General features: G+C 46.1%; 1 long non-coding RNA gene across 1 annotated transcript in view; it reads right to left on the bottom strand.

Moving 5' to 3' along the window:
- Positions 1-7,287: 7,287 nt before the first annotated feature.
- Positions 7,288-19,711, bottom strand: part of LOC143806469 (uncharacterized) — a 24,707-nt gene continuing 12,283 nt past the window's right edge. Inside the window, exons 2-3 of the long non-coding RNA XR_013221469.1 lie at positions 9,587-9,697; positions 7,288-7,414 (exon numbers count right to left, since the gene is read on the bottom strand). This is a non-coding gene — a long non-coding RNA (uncharacterized LOC143806469). The remainder of the gene's footprint in view (positions 7,415-9,586; positions 9,698-19,711) is intronic.

Below are 19,711 nucleotides of genomic sequence, written 5' to 3'. Positions count from 1 at the left end.
GGGAAGTTTCCTTGTGTGACCCTTTTCTGAGGATGTGCCCTTCTCTGGCTATATTTGTCATGGCATTGTCGGTTATGGGGTCACCAGGAAACCTAGAGCTGGTGCTAAAGAAAAGGCCGAACAAGGGGCATGAATGATGCATGGGGAATTCTTGTATGATCCGTGTAGCTCACATGGCTTCTATGTATTATTCATGACGGCGGAAAACGACCATCCCACCGTATGGCCCCCGTATGCCCCCCGTGCCCTCGCCATCCGGTTAATGAAAAGGAAATAACAAACATGATCAAAATAGTTCTGTAGCCCCCCTAACCTTACAGCTATTTTGTAAACTAGGTCATCCAATGAGGCTACCCACCGTCACCCCGTATATTACACAATGGTCGGTGCGAGGCAGAGATGCTTTACCGACTATCTCGCCATTATATGGAGAAAAGTATTGGGACATGGGTCTTAATCGGCCACATTGCCCCCCGTGTATAATATCAGGCCCTTGTCCCCCTGTGTATAACCATCCCACCCTATTGCCCCCCCATTACATAAAATCTAGCCCCACTATCCACCCGGTGTATAGCACTTGGCCCCCCACCCTCAGTGTATAACCTCCAGCCCCCCGCCATGCCGTCTTTCTTTACTACCATATGACAGAGCGGCCGGTGGTGCAGAGCTCACTGATACCAGCACCGTCCTGTAATAGGAGCCAGCACCACAGCAACTCAGACCCCGTAACGTTACCGAGCAGGGGGCCGAGTGCTGAGGAGCAGAGGGTAGAAAGGTCACCAGTGCTCTGCAGAGTCCAGACCTCCTCTGGTATCAGCACAAACACTGCCCCCCCGCCGGGAGCTTCATGGCCGAGCAGCTGCACACAGCCATACATCACCAAGCACAATGCCAAGCGTCGGATGGAGTGGTGTAAAGCCGCCACCACTGGACTCTGGAGGAGACGTGTTCTGTGCAGTGACGGATCGTGCTTATCTATAGTCTGGGTTTGGTGATTTCAGGAGGACGTTAGCCCCTGACTGCATTGTGCCCCTGTACAGATGGTGGAAGGGATAATGCTTTGGGCTGTCATCAGGGGGCGGCCTCGGACCCTCAGCTCCAGTGATGGGAAACCTTCATCTTCAGCACAAGACCTTGTGGACAATTGTAGCTTCAGCTTTGTGGGAACAGTTTGGGGAAGACCCTTATCAGCCCCTCATGACTGTGCCCACTGCACAAGCTCCATACAGACTCCATATTAATGTCTATGGATGTAGGGAGCAAGGTCAGGAAGGTCCCTGGAGGATCACATGCGGGTGTCCCAGTACTTCTGTCCTTACAGCCCCTAGTTGTACACTGCAGACCACCACGAATGGCAGCTTGTATTCTGCAGATGTCTATGGAGGACAATCAGCTCTGCGTCTAATGTTTCTGCTAATCACATGCTTTTATGGAGTTGTCACTTGAGTAATTTTCTAACATTTTCTACAAAGTGATTTGCAATTACAACTAAACTATAGGAAATGTAGACACATAGTAGACGGGTAGATCCCACCCAGATTTCACATTCAGACTCGTCACAAGGTGTCTACATTTTTGTCTTCAGGACCTGGGGGGCAAACAATCCATCTCCGAAGTCTCCATTCTGGACTCTGGAATGACACCAATCTGTCATTACCCAGCAAACACCTGGCACCAATCTTCTAATAACCTGTGCCCCCTGGTTATACAGTAGGTGGGCCAAGGGTTCAGGACCCCCTACTGCTAGAGATCCCCATGTGGTGGCAGTGCAGCTGTGGCTGCTCCTCCGAAAGAACTACGCACAATAAAAGATATATATATTTTTTTAGCTTTATGTTGATCTTGATTTTCACGTCTTTGTAGGAGACGACATAATCAGCAGGAATTGACTCAGAGATCCAATACTGAACTCACATATTGCAAATACATTGGCTAAAGTAACTGAATACAGAGAGATGGAGAACGCAAACCAATGGTTAATAATAAAAGCATTTCATGCTTGGAAGTATGGTAAAGGAGGTTCCAGTGCACATAGTGCTGGTAGAATGTTAATAGAGGAACCGCCCTTTCAGGTTGTCAAGTTACAGAGGAAGATAATCTGGACTATCCCTGGCCATATTTATGCTTCAGCTCTTCTGTCTAGTAAAATACATAATGCATTATGGAAAATGAGGGGGAAGGGTGTGGAGGTTCAAGCACCTATAGTGCAGGTGGAACACTGATGTAGAGGAACCAACCACTGAAAAAGGATGGCAAGTTACAGAGCAAGAGAATCAGGACTGTTCCTGGCCATATTTATACTTCAGTTCTTCTGTCTGGTAAAATACATACAAGAATAACAGAGTGACAGTTCAGGGCAGACAAGACACTGGATAGAGACAGGAAAAATGCATTATAAAAATGAAGAGAGAATAGAGGTTCCAGCACCTATAGTGCTGGCAGAATACTGATAAAAAGGAACAGCCCACAGGCAAAAGAGGATGGCAATTTAGTGAGCTTGGGAATCAGGACAGTTCCATGAATGCTCTTGATCTCCAGTCTGGAAAACTATATACAGTGAGATGAGCTGTAATTTCAGGCTAGGTAAGATATCAGACAAAGGCAGATGCAATGCTTTTCTGGGAAGCGTGGTGAAGGATGTCCCTGCTCCTATAGGGCTGGCAGAATGATTATGAAGAGGAACTGCCTACTGAGAAAAAATGGATGGCGAGTTACAGTGCATGAGAACTGGTACAGTTCCGGGACATATTAGACTGGTATGCAGCTTTACCTTATAGGGGACGAATTGAATTGACAGGTGTGCTATGAGCTCCGGGGTATTGGCACTATCACATCTGCACCTCATATAGCGTCTGCCCTGGACACGAGCTGCAGATTCATGGATACAATAAAGCATGCAACCTTTTTTTTATAGCTGCAATGCATATAAAAGAAATCATGAAGCAACTAAAAATACCGTTTTATGTATACAGCTCCCATGCAGACCTACAGTATGTGTTCCCATTTTTTTCCCAGCAATCCAGTGATCTTCTGACCTAATTTTCAGTGGATTTTACCCTTTGGGGCATATGGGCAATTTGTTTTCTTCCTGCCTTTAATGAGAAATGAACATTTGACGGCATAATTACCGTAATTCCTAATGACGTCGCTGCCTGTTTCATAAACTGTGACTTTCTACAATCCAATTACAAGACTGTTGGCACAACACATTATTAGCTAATGATGTATCATGATTGGCATCAGAGGAGCTAGGAACAGAAAATAAAATGTGCCCATTGTTGGGATGTTACACAATCCAGGTTCGGTGGGGCACAGGGTCTGCAAAATGTATTCGTATATATGCCCCCTCCATTATAATCTTGTCCCTCCTCCCCAAAACTGTCCGTCAAGAATTAAAGCCCAAAGGTAATGGTACAAACAACGTACCTGATGACAATGCATGTATGATGATGAAAAAAATGGGAAAAAATGGACGTGAACGTATGACGCCACATGGTACCTACATAGTAGTGCGGCCATACAGCTATTCTCCATTCTTGTGTGCATGAAGAGGGAGAAGCCAAATATAGCGCCAGAAAAGGCAATGACGCTGCAGGGCGATTTATGGAATGATCGGGGGCTTTTGAGAAATGAGAGTAGGTCACGCATGCGCACTGCTGCATCGTTCACTTTTTGTGGGGCTACCAAGCCCAGCACTCTGTTCTCAAAATCACTGGGACTCTTTGCTATCAGGAACATCCCCAAATAAACCTTCAAGAGAATGCAGCACGGGTTATGCATGCACAATGCTGCACTGTTCACTTTCTATGGGACTGACTGAGACAGGCAGGTGCAGCACCCTATTTTAATGCACCCTGGTACCATTCGTGTTTAGGAAATCATCTCTGGGACCCTCAACAATAAAAAAATATGAGGTGCCATGAGTCTCCTGTGTGAATGGAGTGCAGGTCATGCATGCGCAGTGCTGTTCACCCTCTATGGGACTGAGTGAGACAGTCACATGCAGCACCCTATTTAAATGCACTGCTGCGCCGTTCACTCACCATGGAATTGACTAAAAGAAGCTACTCCCAATATCGTGCTCTCATTATCGCCAGGGACCCCCACCACACCACGCAATCAGAATCATCACCTTTTGAGACCTTCAGTGATCACAAGAATGGGGTTCCCCTTGTTACCCCTGTGACGCCACAGCATTTATCTTATCTAGCTAGATGTCTGTTTTCAGTAAGCCAAGAAGAATAGACTGTTATCTATATGTTGATTTTTTAATTTATGTGTTTCTTTCTTCGGTTGGTCAAGAGTCTGAAATGTTGACTCTTCTTGTAGGTTAAATTGATATTTGTAAATTGATGGATGGTTGCTATTTACCTCTTATATAAGCTCCTAAATTGTATTGTACTGTTATCTTTGCAAAACAGGGATGCAGGGTCAGTGAACAATGATGTTTGCTGATATGTTGATTTCACATTATACCAAGCCATGCAGTTTGTTGACTTGCAAACATTGAACAATAAACTATAAATAACCAAACAATGCAGGTTAACCTCGTCACCTCTTCCCCTTGACCTGTGAATAATGGCTTGAAGAACAGTTGTGAACTATAAAAAGGGGATATGCATCTGTAACAAAGTACATCCAGACATCCAAGAGATCCAGAGACTCTTTAAAAAACCACAACCAGGAAACCTCTATAGCTAACAGATCATTGCTCCATCATGAGGGACCCAGATTTGACATTCTACAGGATGCTAGCTTAGGGGACCACCACTGAACCCATAGATACATTTGGGGAGGTCAGTAAATGGACCCAATGGTCACTTGAGCCCCTTTTACACGTTTGGGAAAGTCAGGATTTGGGCCCACTGGTCACCTTGCTCTATGAACACGTTTGGAGAAGCCAGGTTGTGACCCTTCGGTCACCTGGCCTTGTACCTCAGTGGACTGTCAGCTCCCTAAGCTTGTCGTTACCTCCTCTCTGTGCGTGCCACAGGTAGGGTAGTCAGTCCTAGAAGCTCTGAAGTTATAGCTGCTCTTATCCCGGCAAGTCAGTGGAAGGGCGAGATTCTTTGATTTTGCATATTTTTGGGCATTTTTCTGTGACTGTTCTACATGTTATCTGCCTGTTTTGTGGTTCAATAAATTATTGCTATTTTTACCCTCATCCTGTGTTGTCTGAGTAGTATTATACCTACGGTGAAAGGAGAGCGGGCGTTTGGAGGGATGATCCCTGGTCTATGTGGTTTCGTCTAGCGGACTAGGGCACCCGCTGACCCCCGTGTCTCCATATCCCATTTTCTTGCAGCCCAGATCGCGCATTCGCAATGCTAAGGTAGCCGATCCCAACATCTTGTTCTCTTCATCAGCGTTCAGAAACTTATGACGTATCTTGTGATTTAGGGACAACTCCTTTAATTGAAGCATAAAATGTTCAATGTCTATTTTAGAAATTTAACAGAATCGGGCATTGTGTAATTATTGGGAAGCCACAGTTTTGATTAAACTCTGTGACATTGCCAAACATAGAGTCTGTGTGTGACCTGGCAACCAAGCCAAGCGTCTCGCTCCCCAGTACTCGTATCACCCTGAACATGAACTCTATTTTATGCTCTTGTGTGTACAGCCATTATAAATCCTTTGTAGACTTTCTAAAATACTTTGTATGTTTGGTATTTTGCAAGTTTAGAGCTTTTGGAGATGGTAGACTTTTTGTTTGACAGAGAATCTCAAGGTGGCGCAATGATTAACGCCGACCAACCCATGAAGCTAGAAATATTTTTAATTTACTGGAGGTTGTAAAATTCCACTCCCTTAAGGTGGATCCTCACCCAAACGTTAAACATGTCCTATATCAGTAAATGAGACGTTAAAGCAGTAGTCGAAGTTTGCTAATTGTGTATGCTTCACTTTAAGAAATATTGACATTTTTCTGTGTCGTTGCGTCAGCAATTTTTGCAAAAGTGACAACAGGTAGTCAAGTTTTATTCATTATTTCTCATTTCAAATAGATTGATGGAAACACGATGAACTATCGTTCTGTCCATGTAACAAAGTGAGAATATTAGCATCAGTTCATTTAAAGGTGATAATAGGGCTGCACTTCCTGCTGTTCCTTTTGTAAAAATGGCCGACACAACCAATGAGAAAAATTACAATATCTCTTTAAGTAAGTGAAACATAATGCCCAAACTTTGGCTGCTGCTCTAACTTCTAATTTACTAATAATTGGACATTTTAAAGCTATGGGTGAAAATCCACTTTAAGTAGGTTATCAGGGGATGTATTCACTCTCAAAGGGCTTCCATCCTGAATATGCTGCTCTGGGCATCTGCATTGTTCACATACATTGCCCAATAATCCACAGCTTATCAAAACACTAGTTGCATGGTTGCTGGGGGAAAAAAACACCTAGAGCTGAGTACCTACCATGGAATATATATCAGGGAGGCAGCCTACATCAAAGCCAGTGGACCTAGGAGGGTCTTATAGGTGATTCCTTCACCAGTTCTTGGGACCTGCACCTTTGTGTGAAGACACCATATGGTTACATTCATGGTCTGCCCTAATATGGTGGCCTCACATCTAGCTATTAGTCTCAGAGAAGGGATGGCATCTATTATAGCATTACATAGTATATTTCATAAATGTCTAAGTCTGATACTATTATAATTACAATTTTTTTTACTTGCCAACTTTTATTGGCCAGCATCCGAGAGAAGTCTAGTTGAGAAATTGTTCAGGCATTGCCAAACCTCATGTCATTGTCACTTCTCCTCCACTGAATTCTGGGAGGATTCAGGATTTTTTTTTTTTTTTTTTGGCAGGGGCCGTTGGGTCCCTTTTTCTGACTTTGGTGGAGAGCTGACAAATTGTTTTAACTTTTTATGTTTTTATCAGTTAAAAATACATTTGTTCACGCTCTCAATTCTGAGTTTTGCTACCGGGTTCCTTGATTTTTGGGGTATTCCCTGTGTATGTCCCAAGATGTCGGCAGCATGTCTGTTTTTCAATTGTATCTGCACCTTAAAGACACGGTTGACTATAATGGAGGAGCAGGGTGTTGTCAGGTCCCCGCGCCACCATTCGTCTGTGCCGCCTGAGGCTTGGAGAAGGTGCCGCGATGATGTCAGGGATCACGCCTGCTGTGTTGGGATCAGATACAGAACGCTCTGCTCATCGTGAGAACGAGGCTTGTTTGCTTTTTTTAGAATATTTTTATTAACATTTTTAGGATTCCAAAATCACGTAACATATATAAACAAAGGAAATAGAGTCAAGTGAGCGCTAATAAACAATTGCCCGTGTGTCCTCCTCTCACCCATCAAGGAAAATTCTAGTGATCGTAGCGGATATAGTAATGGAAGATCTCATCCTCGTCGTGCGAGGCTTCGTGTCTCCATGTCGCAGACATAACCTGTGGTGGAAAATTAAGGTAACGTTATCGAAGGATCTCCCACCAAAAGTCTATGTTGAAACCATGTGGTTGTTCCAGAACTATCTTGCAAAGATTTACGAATGTGGTACGGTAAAAGTTCTAAAAAACTCTCTCAAATGTCAAAGAAACCATGAACTCTATGCTCCTTTTGAAGAGAGGCCTCCACCTAACCGATCTTTATCAAAAAGGGAAGTTTTTCTAAAAACAAATTTTATCAAGGGGATTACAGACTAACCAAATTGTGAAGTATTTGATTTGTATTCTGTTGCTGCTACTATGTGTAAAAGTTTCCTTATACTATTATTGGATCGATACATTTCAGCATCCAGATATCTGAAAAATGGTTCATATAGGACCAGTAGGGGTGAAATTAGTCAGGTGATTAGATATAAAAACATGGCTCTTTGTCCAAAAAGACTGTATTTGTAGGTAAGACGACATGTGGTGGTACCTGTCAGCCTCAGGATATTACACTTGAAACAATTTGATGTGTGTACTTGTTTTTTCATCTGCCAGTAGAGCGAAGAGGCACCACAATGTGGGGAAAAGGGAGCAGTGCGGAGAATCTTACTTGTGGTAAGAGTTGATTGTGTGGGGAACTGTGAGGGCCTCACACTGTGTGGGGGGAACTGTGAAGGGCTCACACTGTGTATGGGGAACTGTGAGGGCCTCACACTGTGTGGGGGGAAACTGTGAGGGCCTCACAATGTGTGTGGGGAACTGAGAGGGCCTCACACTGTGTGTGGGGAACTGAGAGGGCCTCACACTGTGTGTGGGGAACTGAGAGGGCCTCACACTGTGTGTGGGGAACTGTGAGGGCCTCACACTGTGTGTGGGGAACTGTGAGGGCCTCACACTGTGTGGGGGGAACTGTGAGGGCCTCACACTTTGTGTGGGGAGCTGAGAGGGCTTCACACTGCGTGTGGGGAACTGAGAGGGCCTCACACTGCGTGTGGGGAACTGAGAGGGCCTCACACTGTGTGTGGGGAAATGTGAGGGCCTCACACTGTGTGTGGGGAAATGTGAGGGCCTCACACTGTGTGTGGGGAAATGTGAGGGCCTCACACTGTGTGTGGGGAACTGTGAGGGCCTCACACTGTGTGTGGGGAACTGTGGGGAATCATACTGTGTGTGGGTAACTGTGACGGCATTAGACTGTGTGGGAGACACTGAAAAGGCTTCATACTGTGTGTGAGGAACTATGGGGCATCATATTGTGTGTAGGTAACTGTGGGACATCATATTGTGTGTGGAGAACTCTCAGGGCATCTTACTGTGTGTGAGGGACTACCGGGCTTTCATACTGTGTGTGGGGGCTTTGGGGGCATCATAATGTGAATTAAGGGAATGTAATGTGGGGGTTTTATACTGTACTTTGTGTGGGGCACTGTGGTGGCAATGAGTATGGAGGGCATCTTTGGAGCATCATACTGTATGGGAGCCATAAAAGGGGTATTAATCTGTTCATTATGAGCATTGTTTATTTGGAAACACACTCTATAAGGATTGATCGGGGTTAGGGGTCTGCCTTAGCAGTAAAAAAAATGTGCCGCCATAGATGCCGCAGTAGATAGTGCACCTTTTTCTTGTTTTTCAGAGTTGTATATCCTCCATAAACAGTAAGAGACACATGAACTTTACAAAGTGCAGTGCCGTGATTGACTCTGAGTTGTGTTTTCCTGCCAAGAATAATCAACTTAAATATATGTTTGAACCACAAGCGGGCAGACGGGTGGCATCATCAGATTCCAGTTCTCACAAGTGGAGCCAGGATTTTGTCAGGTGGTGTTCCTCTTGGCAGAACACGTGTAAAATATGTTTTCCTCTGTTTAGGGAATAACAGGCACTTAATGCTGGAATATGTAAAGTCCTCGCATCTGGAACTGTGAGAGGCTGCAATCTTCTACAAGACTCTTCCCCACTCCGGGCACCTGGGAAAGTTGCTTGTGGGATTAATGCCACCGCCGTGGTTATATATAGCATACCTGAGGATTTTATAACCCCGGCCCAGACTCTTATCTTATTAGGTTCAGGGACGCGCGTCGTAAATCTCATGTGACATACATAGTGAGCACAAAGCTCTCTGGAGATCTAATATAGAAAAACCCATGGTCATTAAAAGTGTACAAATTGTAGTCCAAAAACACATACCCACGAAACATTCCTCCACATCGCTGCCTGTGTGCCTCGCTTCGCCTTTCGGACTGGATTTCAAGTGACCACTGCAGCTAATCAGCAGTCACTGTAGCCGCGACGTCCCATCTGAACCAAAAGATAAAGGACACTGGCATCACGAGGAATCAAGGGTTCGGCAGCTGAATATGTAGGTTCAATTTAATATTAGGACCATCACGGGCCGGTTTGTAAAATAATAATTTAAAATGTAATAGTTCAGGGGACCCCAAACTTTCTTCTATTAAGAACCACATTCTGTGCAAAGAGATTGCAGAAGCCCCCTCTGTGGTGCTTTGTAGGGGGCGCTTGGGAAACAATAACGTTCAAGGTAAAAATTGCACAAATGCCCACTTATAATTTAAAATGCCGTGAGTGCCCCCTTATTAAGTAATAATCTCCAGGTGTCCTCTTATTAAGTAATAATACCTCAGCTGTCCCCTTATTAAGCAATAATCCCCAGGTGCCCCCTTTTTAAATAATAATTCCCCAGCTGTCCCCTTATTAACTAATAATCCCCAGGTGCCCACTTATTACGTAATAATGCCCCAGGTGCCCCCTTTTTAAGTAATAGTCCCCAGGTGTCCCCTTATTAAGTAATAATGCCTCAAGTATCCCCTTATTAAATAATAATCCCCAGATGTCTTCTTATTAAGTAATAATGCCTTAGCTGTCCCCTTATTAAGTAATAATCCCCAGGTGTCCCCTTATTAAGTAATAATTGTCCAGGTGTCTCCATATTAAGTAATAATCCCCAGGTGTCCCCTTATTAAGTAAAAATCCCCATGTGTCCCCTTATTAAGTAATAATGCCACAGCTATCCCCTTAAAAATTAATAATCCCCAGGTGCCCCCTTTTTAAGTAATAGTCCCCAGGTGTCCCCTTATTGAGTAAAAATGCTTCAAGTATCCCCTTATTAAATAATAATCCCCAGATGTCTTCTTGTTAAGTAATAAAGCCTCATCTGTCCCCTTATTAAGTAATAATGCACCAGGTGTCCTCATATTAAGTAATAGTGCCCCCTTTATTAAGTAATAATGCCCTTTTTTAAAATAATAATGATCCAAGTGCCCCCTTATACACTGATAATGCCCCGATTGCTCGCTTTTAAAGAAATAATATCCCAAGTGTACTCTTATAGACTAGTGATGTCCTGCGTGCCTCTTTAAAAATAAGTAATACTCCAAGTTAAAAAGAATAATCCCCTCTACTGTAATATCACTACAGGTGACCCCTTTCATATGCGATCTGCAACAGCGATCCATCAGCTGATGATCACCATCCAACACCTGCATTTAATAAGATATTGCACACAAAATTTAAAAAAAAACCCCATAAATGAATTATTATAATATTCCCAATAATTTCTGGAATGTGTGCAGTAAACTTTCCCTTAATTCTTTTGGTTTAGGTGGAAATCTTGCAGTTTCCTGCAGAAATCTTAAGTTACTGGACCACTTCATAACCCACAATGGTAACACCACCACCTAGAGGGGAAATGGAGAATTGCAGCTATAAAGTAAGACCCCCAGGTTGTCTCCCTGCAGCAAGCCCTGTCCATATGTTGTATCTGGGTACATTGAGGTCATTAAAGGATGACGCAGACATGGCTGCCCCCGGCAATGACAGCTGATGGCAGCCAGAACTGGAAGTAATACCAACATATTTATTTCAATGGGAATCGCAGCCTGATGTCTGTAAGGCCGCGCAGATCAAGCATCCTTATCCTAATGCTAAACTCCAAAATATAGCTGTTTTTGGAAACGCTACTAACCACGGACATTACAAATCCTGCAACGGTTGTGACTCAACTTACTGAATAGACAATATGCAGATTTACTAACGACCCCCAAATCCGGCTTCATTCTAGGGTCTTCAGTGCAGAATCCCCCTCCACCTTTTTTTTGTAAAGTTTCATTTTCTGAAATGTGTAAAATTGCAAAGTGCTTATAAGAAAACAAGCAACTTTGTTCTAATTAAAAAAAATGTGGGTTCTCAAGAAAGGAGGATTTTCTAATTTTATAGTTTTCCGTTAGTTGCTAAGATTACCGGCCACTTCTGCAGTCTATCAGAGGTGGATGGTTTCCTTAGGCGAGGAGTAAAGCGCCTATAAACTTTTGGCTTTAGCGCTGCTCTGAAGATGGTCGTATCTCCGTGTTTAACCATCCTCAGTCCCCCTGTGCTTTTCCCATGCTGCTGAATGAAAGCTGCAGAGGGAGCACTCTGTCTGGACCAGGGACACTACTATTCCTATAGCCCGAACTGTCAATCTTCAGCTATCTAGGTCTAAGTTTAGACACCCCTTTAAGAGAGACCTAAAGCTATGGCTACACAACTGCAGGTGATGCAACAGGAAGTCTGTGGTGTCACATTACAACATTGCATCTAATGATCGCGAATAACGTTGCATCGTAGCCAGATTCTAGCGCAATTTGACCTTTTGGAAAACAAAAAAGATAATAATCCTGTTTGATTTTTGCCCAAAGGCTTCAATGTAAGTTACTCCACCTGCATTTGGCTCTGAAATACTAGTGCAGCAGCCGGTCATAGATGTGTTTGGTTCTGCAATGTCGAAAAAGTCCTTGTCATGATCCAGACCGGGTTTTGGGTCTTGTCTCTCCTTTCCTGGTCTGGTCATGTCAGGGGTTAACTTTCTCTGCCTCATTCCGGTTCGGGTCTGCTATTTCTCTGCTCTGCATCCTGCAGGCAGTGCCAGTTATATTTCCTGCCTACGGCGTGTGTAGCTGGCTCTGGTGAAACCCCAATTTGTCCTGCTTCGTTTAGCTGTCTTTGCCCGTGTCTGTTCATTCCTCTCTTCCCGTCCCGACTCTGTGTGTTTGGATTCCCCAGTACTCGACTCTGCTTTGGCTCTGACCTGATTCTTTCTCTTCCTTCTGGTACTTCTGCTACGGACCGGTACTGACCTTTTGGCGCTCCTCTGACTCTGTGTTTGGAATTCCCCTTGGAACTACGCTACTCTCTGGTATCGACCGGGCTTGTCTGACCATTCTGCTGCCACCTGGTGGTAGCCTCGCTGCAGTTCTGCTGGTCTGCTCTGAGCAGGATTTCAGCCCTCTCTCCACTCTGCTGCCATCTAGTGGAGTTTCCACTTACCTACGGTGTTGCAGCGTGACAGTCCTGTCGTGCCGTCAAAAACATTTGGGAGTCTCAATGGTGCCTTCCCGTTGCACAACTTTTTTTTAAAAGGTTATGCCCAAGTTAAATTATTACAATGTACAGTACTTAAATATCCCCTCTGCTCTGAAGATTTTTAGTTTTATTGTTTACTTCTTGTTGACCACCTCTGCAGTCTATCAGCGGTGGCCAGTCTTCTCGGGAAAGAGTGGAGCACTTACAAGCTCTTTGCTACAGACCTTGTAAGCGCTGCTCCAAAGCTGGCCAGATTGCCATGCCCCGGTGCTCATCCAATGCTGCCTTTGTCTTCAGAATTGGAGAGGGCGCAGTTTGGGCCAACGGAGCAATTGTGCTGCTGGACTGAACTGTCAATCATTCAGGAGCGCGTCGCCGCGTGGCAAGCAGGGGACCACCCCTTTAAAGTGGCAACAATGCCATTGGCACCGTACAATCATGTCACAGGGGAAGGGGAAGATAATGTCAGAATCAGAGTTTAAAGGGGTAAAACTCCAATTCCCCCGTTCCTTATTGATCAGGGTTAGCACACGCTCCATATATACCGCGCACACATCCCCCATAGATATTGGAAATCTGGGCGAATAGTGCCCCCCAGGACCAGTGTCAGGCAATGTGCATAACTCGCAAGCGACTTGTCTGCACTTTGGCTGTAGAACTTGCAGCTTTGAATGCCCTGTGGTTAAAACCTAAAATGCATCCAAATTGTGCCCCAACATGTTGCACTTGATGTTTCCTTTTGGGTTTTTTTTTTTTTTTTTTACAGTTTTTAAGCAGGGGAAGGGTTAAACTTATTATATTTTTTTGGGGGGAACAGGGAATTTTTGCAGCGGTCTCGGTGTTTGTTTCCTTGAGGAAGGAAGCGTCGTCTTCCCTCCTGGGTCCCTGCCAGACGCGGGGTCCGCTGCCTTGTACGTGCCAGGGGCATGGGGGGGAGCGAACGGCTGGAAGGAGATGAATCAGTGATTTCTCCAGGAGACGCAGATGTTTCCTCATCTTCTGTCACATTCACCTCTTCACTCTGACACGTTCTTCCTATGGGGGGCTCATATCATATATCTGATGGTACAACCTTCTTCTCCGGCCCCTTTTGTATAGGATTTCTGGTTTTACGTCGATAAATAGCTTAATGGCCACATAACAATACATTCTGCAGATTTCGAATACACTTTGTTTTGATTCGTCAATATTTGCAAGATCTCAGCGAATAAGAAAACAAGCTGGGAGTTGTAGTTCTACATCAGCTAGAAAGCTGCGGGCATACGTAGAAATGGAGACAATGGGGTCCGCAGAGCTAAATGAAGACCTTGATGGGGCTCCATAAATTCTGCAACATCAAAAACTCAACAACACATGGCCTAAAAATTCAATCTTTGACGTAATTTTTGAAAAACACGGCAAAGTGCACCGCAGCTGCATTATATGAAGTTCTGCACAGGGGCCCCTGTCAGTGTCATACACAGTGGGCCCAGCTTAAAAAAAAAAAACATTTAATCCCTACGGAGGCGGTAGATCAATTTCATTACATTATGTAATGCATAATAGAAACAGAATTTGTATAAAAATATCAGTAAAAAAATTAGATGTGAATAATAAAATAATAATTTTTTTTTTTAGATCTTTAAAATAAAGTTGCATCAGACTTTTTAATGTGTTTTGCTGCCACCCAGTGGATAAACTTGCTCTTTACACTTACGCTACTTGACATAAATTCAAAAGAAAAACGTAAATGGGAATTATGGATGGGCGTACGGCTGCAAATGCACAAATAATCTGTGTTCTAAGCTGCTTAGAATTGATCATGAAAAGAGGAAATTACAGAGGAAGATCCGCAGCTGCAGGTAGCAGGCGGTGCTCAGAGCTCACGTCCAGCGGTCACAGATCACTGGCGCAGATGATGGATCGGGTCCTGACAATCGTATCGCACCATCTCTGAAATTTACCGATGTTTGAGGGTGAATCTGTGGGAAGGGCTACCTCTCCGTACACTGTGGCTAGTATGAAAAACAGCACAATCTGTATGTTCTGAACCAAATGCTCATGATCTCATCCCCAGTTATAAAAAATGCCCCCTGATTATAAAGGATTCTCGCATTGTGCCCCCTGGATAAAACAGATATCCACATTATCCTCCCTAATTAAAAAGAAAGGCTCCCAGAGTCTCACTAGGGAAAAAAATCATATCACACCTCAGAAAAGATTAAAAAAATAGAATAAAAATGGAACCACACACCTTCTTTCAGCGTTTCTTCTCTTCATTGACAGACTCTGAAAGTTTCATGATGCGCTGCTGTATTGACACTGGCCCGGCCCCTCCTTACTCTGCTGATGCAGCGCCCCAGAGTCCTGGTCGTTGCAGTACTGTAGCTCCGCCGCTAAGGGGGGCTATGGTACGTCTGATGGCACTGAAGGAGTTCATCTGACCAGGTATCACAGACACCAATACATTTCACAGTCTGGCCTCCAGGGGGAGCTAAGGGTTCTATTTATTAGGCCACTCCTCACAATCTGGTAAAACTGGGGGTTAGGCAGGAAGTGAGAGAGAAAAGCTGACTGGGTTGGAACCAGGCAACACCTTGTGGCAGAGGGTGTTGTAGGGGAAGATTCAGAGGGGTCCCTGTCAGGGGTGGGATCCTGACAGAGGCCTAGCAACCAGAGAGAATGTTACGGGACCGCGCCTGCACGATATAGCGGCGGTACCCCAAGAAAGGACAAGAAGCGAGGTTTATTGTGCTGAGTGAGAAACAAGATCAACGCAACAAGGGGAATACCAGTAGGAGTCGTGCTGTAAGACGAGGCAACATCCTATTGAGGCGCATAACCGGTGGCCGGAACGCCGAGGAAGTATAGAGCTCCAAGCCAAACTTCAACCCTACGGCAGGACAGTCAGTTATAGGCGGGCTGTCTCACCCAATTGACCTAGGAAGACACAGGGGGGTAAAAACAGGAGTGGGGCGACGCTAGAGTCCCGGAAGAGCTCCGAGCCTCCCCGTCATATGGGTGCGTCCTAACCATAAGATCTGGGGGACGTGGAAGAACATCAGAATCGAGTTGTGAGGGAACACGAGAAACAGACACAACAGTTGTGAGGACTATCCCGTGGTGCTCAGCAGGGAAGGACTACAACACACAAGCGCTAGCAGGTAGGCACAGATTTCCACCTGCAAAGGGAACTCTGGATGTGCCATCGGACCGACCAGGCTTGCGCAGCCCGGTTAACCGTATTCCGGATTGAGGATCCTGAAGCCTTCAGTAAAGAGGTAAAGAGACTGCAACCTGGTGTCCTCGTTATTTACTGCAACCTGCACCGCACTACCACCATCATCTACACCCTATTATTTGGGCGCCCCTCAGCAGGGTCACGGACCGGGCCTAGCCACCGTGACAACCCCAGAGCAGAGACTCAGAGGCCCGGTACCGGGTACCCCTTGGCCCTGCGACAGTGGGGACGCTGCAAACTTGGCGTCACGAACAGGATCTACTTAATGCTGAAGAATCAGGTCATGTGTGCCTTGGAACTGTGATTTATTATACTTGGACTGTGACTTATTGCAAAGACTGTGCAGTGCCATTTGCCGCCAAAAACCGCCGCCATTACAGCGCTAAGGAGAGCGCAGGAGAAGAAGAGGGGCGTGGAGTGGGCGTAGACAAGCTGGAGAGCGCGAAAGACAATGGCCGCCCAGTCTAAATATTTCTGCGTCCTGAGGACGTGCCCGTCAGCAGCCGAGGTCCGCCTCCTTATTCTCTTTGGAGGATGGAGACCATGGAGATGGGGCCACCCATGAAAGAGACCGCGGGAAAAGGACACTGGAGAGGAAGCGAAGATGGCGACGCCGGGAGCACCGCGTGGGAATGACCCGACTCAGCGAGGGGCTGCACAACCCGACACAGCCCCGGACACGCCATCGTTGTGGGAACTGACCCTTGCGGAGCTACCGATGGGCCGACCCCCGTGGCCGCCGTCCGAGGAGTGTGTGGCTGCAGCCGAGGCCCGGCAGATAGCCTACCGCCTGGAGGCCGACGCCCGTGTGATCGCTCGGCTGGGCCAACCTACGGAGGTCCGCCTGTCTCCGGTGTCCCCCGCTTCTTTCATCCCGACCGCGGCGGAGTGTGAGCTACAGGCACAGGGCTTGAGGATCCTACCGGAGGCGGAACACCTGCGACGCTTGATGATGGCTTGGCGGAACAGATCCCAACCTGCGGTCCAGGTCGACCTGAAAAGCGTTGCGGAGACTCCACCGTCACACTGGGGTGTTGTGGTGTCCTTTAACTCCCGGAAGGGAAGGGGAGTTATCCAGGAGATTGGGGAGCCACTATAGGTCCGTGTTGATCGAGAGGAAGTGGAGCCCTGCGGGGGAAGGTACGATTCTGACCTGGAGCCTGGCGACGCAGTGACCTACACCCGGTGGAGGAGGGAGGTCGGCTGGATAGCTCGGGGCGTCCAGCGGTGTGTCGCACTCCAGGCCGATACCGGGACATCTGAGGACGAGCCCCCTGCAGAGAAGGCGATGGAACCTGTCTCCGTGGAACCTCCGGAAGTCCGGGCTCACCGTGTGCCCCTGGGTCGCGCTTGCCCATGAGTAAGGAGGGCATCCCGCAGAGGGATCCTGTCGTTGCTGGAGCCAGGACCGGCCCTTGCTGCACAAACGCGACCCGTTGGCCGGGTGAGGCTTGGAAGGAGACCACCCCCTGCACTGCAAGAAAACTAAGTAAGCAAGAATGCTTTAATGATTGTAAATAGTTCATTGTTTTCCTACTGTTTTGCTGCTAAAACCCGTCCAGGGTTAACTTAACTCTTAAAGGGATCCCTTTGTTGACCCGAGATCCCTATTGCCTTTTGTTTGTTTTCTACTTGTTGCCTCAGTTATCAAGAGACTGCCGAATCATGGACGGTGAATGATTCAAAAACTGATGTTGTAAATAGTTTGCACCTTCTTAAAGGTGATCTCTGCTGGTTTTATACAAGGAAAGGACTCTTTGCGAAGACACTGGTCTAGGAACCAGCATCGGAGTCCTTACTGCAAACAGACTTGCAGCTTGAGAAGTTGCACTACCTCATAGAGACTTGGGTTCCAATTAAAGGGAATGTTCACGTATTGCACTTATGAACAGTGTTGCCTTAAGATGGTTAAATGGCAATAATGTCTTGAAAGAAGAAGTTAAATGTTACTAACTAGTTGACTGTAAGAAATGTTGGTAATGTGCTCTGAAATAAAGTCCTGTAAAGGTGAAAGTTAGAAGAAAGATGCAGCAGACCCGTAGGGGTAGACATAGCGTCCTGCATACATGTCAGTAAGAAAGTAATGAAGTAAGTTTAATGTTTTATTTAATAAAAAGTGTTTAATAATGTGCTAGAAAATGGGGACAGGAAGTGAACCCGTAGGGGTTAGTGGTGAGTCCTCTTAAGAGCCATACAGAGATGGCTCAGTAATCCGAACTGAAAGATGGATGATATGTTCTATACTGTGTATAGTAGTAGAAAGACAGTAGGCCCGGGCGGAAAGGGGCGGTCCTGTAACAGAAAGGAAAGGCAGTAGGTCTGGAGCAGTTAGGACAGGCGGTCCTGTCAATGTAAAGAAGGAGAATGCATAAAAGTTGATTAGCCTTATAATGTTTTATAAGAAGGTCTTTAGTGGATCCAGCGAGTACGTCCTTAAAGGCAATGTTAAATTATTGTTCAAAGATTTTGCACTTAGTAGAATACCCGGTTGGGTAAGAAAAGTTATTTAAAATATTTAACCATGTTTGTAACGTTCAAGTTCCTCACCTCCCATAAAGGGAAGCTCTGTTAAAAAGTTTACTTGTACTTGCAATTTCAAAATTGTATGTCTTTTTGCTGACATATATTGTTGTTTTCTTCCCAGTCCAGGAGTACTGGATTTAACCGGGGGGGAGTGCAGCGCCCCAGAGTCCTGGTCGTTGCAGTACTGTAGCTCCGCCGCTAAGGGGGGCTATGGTACGTCTGATGGCACTGAAGGAGTTCATCTGACCAGGTATCACAGACACCAATACATTTCACAGTCTGGCCTCCAGGGGGAGCTAAGGGTTCTATTTATTAGGCCACTCCTCACAATCTGGTAAAACTGGGGGTTAGGCAGGAAGTGAGAGAAAAGCTGACTGGGTTGGAACCAGGCAACACCTTGTGGCAGAGGGTGTTGTAGGGGAAGATTCAGAGGGTCCCTGTCAGGGGTGGGATCCTGACAGAGGCCTAGCAACCAGAGAGAATGTTACGGGACCGCGCCTGCACGATATAGCGGCGGTACCCCAAGAAAGGACAAGAAGCGAGGTTTATTGTGCTGAGTGAGAAACAAGATCAACGCAACAAGGGGAATACCAGTAGGAGTCGTGCTGTAAGACGAGGCAACATCCTATTGAGGCGCATAACCGGTGGCCGGAACGCCGAGGAAGTATAGAGCTCCAAGCCAAACTTCAAACCTACGGCAGGACAGTCAGTTATAGGCGGGCTGTCTCACCCAATTGACCTAGGAAGGCACAGGGGGGTAAAAACAGGAGTGGGGCGACGCTAGAGTCCCGGAAGAGCTCCGAGCCTCCCCGTCATACGGGTGCGTCCTAACCATAAGATCTGGGGGACGTGGAAGAACATCAGAATCGAGTTGTGAGGGAACACGAGAAACAGACACAACAGTTGTGAGGACTATCCCGTGGTGCTCAGCAGGGAAGGACTACAACACACAAGCGCTAGCAGGTAGGCACAGATTTCCACCTGCAAAGGGAACTCTGGATGTGCCATCGGACCGACCAGGCTTGCGCAGCCCGGTTAACCATATTCCGGATTGAGGATCCTGAAGCCTTCAGTAAAGAGGTAAAGAGACTGCAACCTGGTGTCCTCGGTATTTACTGCAACCTGCACCGCACTACCACCATCATCTACACCCTATTATTTGGGCGCCCCTCAGTAGGGTCACGGACCGGGCCTAGCCACCGTGACAACCC

The sequence above is a fragment of the Ranitomeya variabilis genome, chromosome 2 (genome assembly GCF_051348905.1).
Source record: "Ranitomeya variabilis isolate aRanVar5 chromosome 2, aRanVar5.hap1, whole genome shotgun sequence".
In the NCBI taxonomy this organism is placed as follows: domain Eukaryota; kingdom Metazoa; phylum Chordata; class Amphibia; order Anura; family Dendrobatidae; genus Ranitomeya; species Ranitomeya variabilis.
The sequence above is the reverse complement of the archived record's forward strand: the minus strand, read 5'-3'. Positions and strand labels throughout refer to the sequence as shown.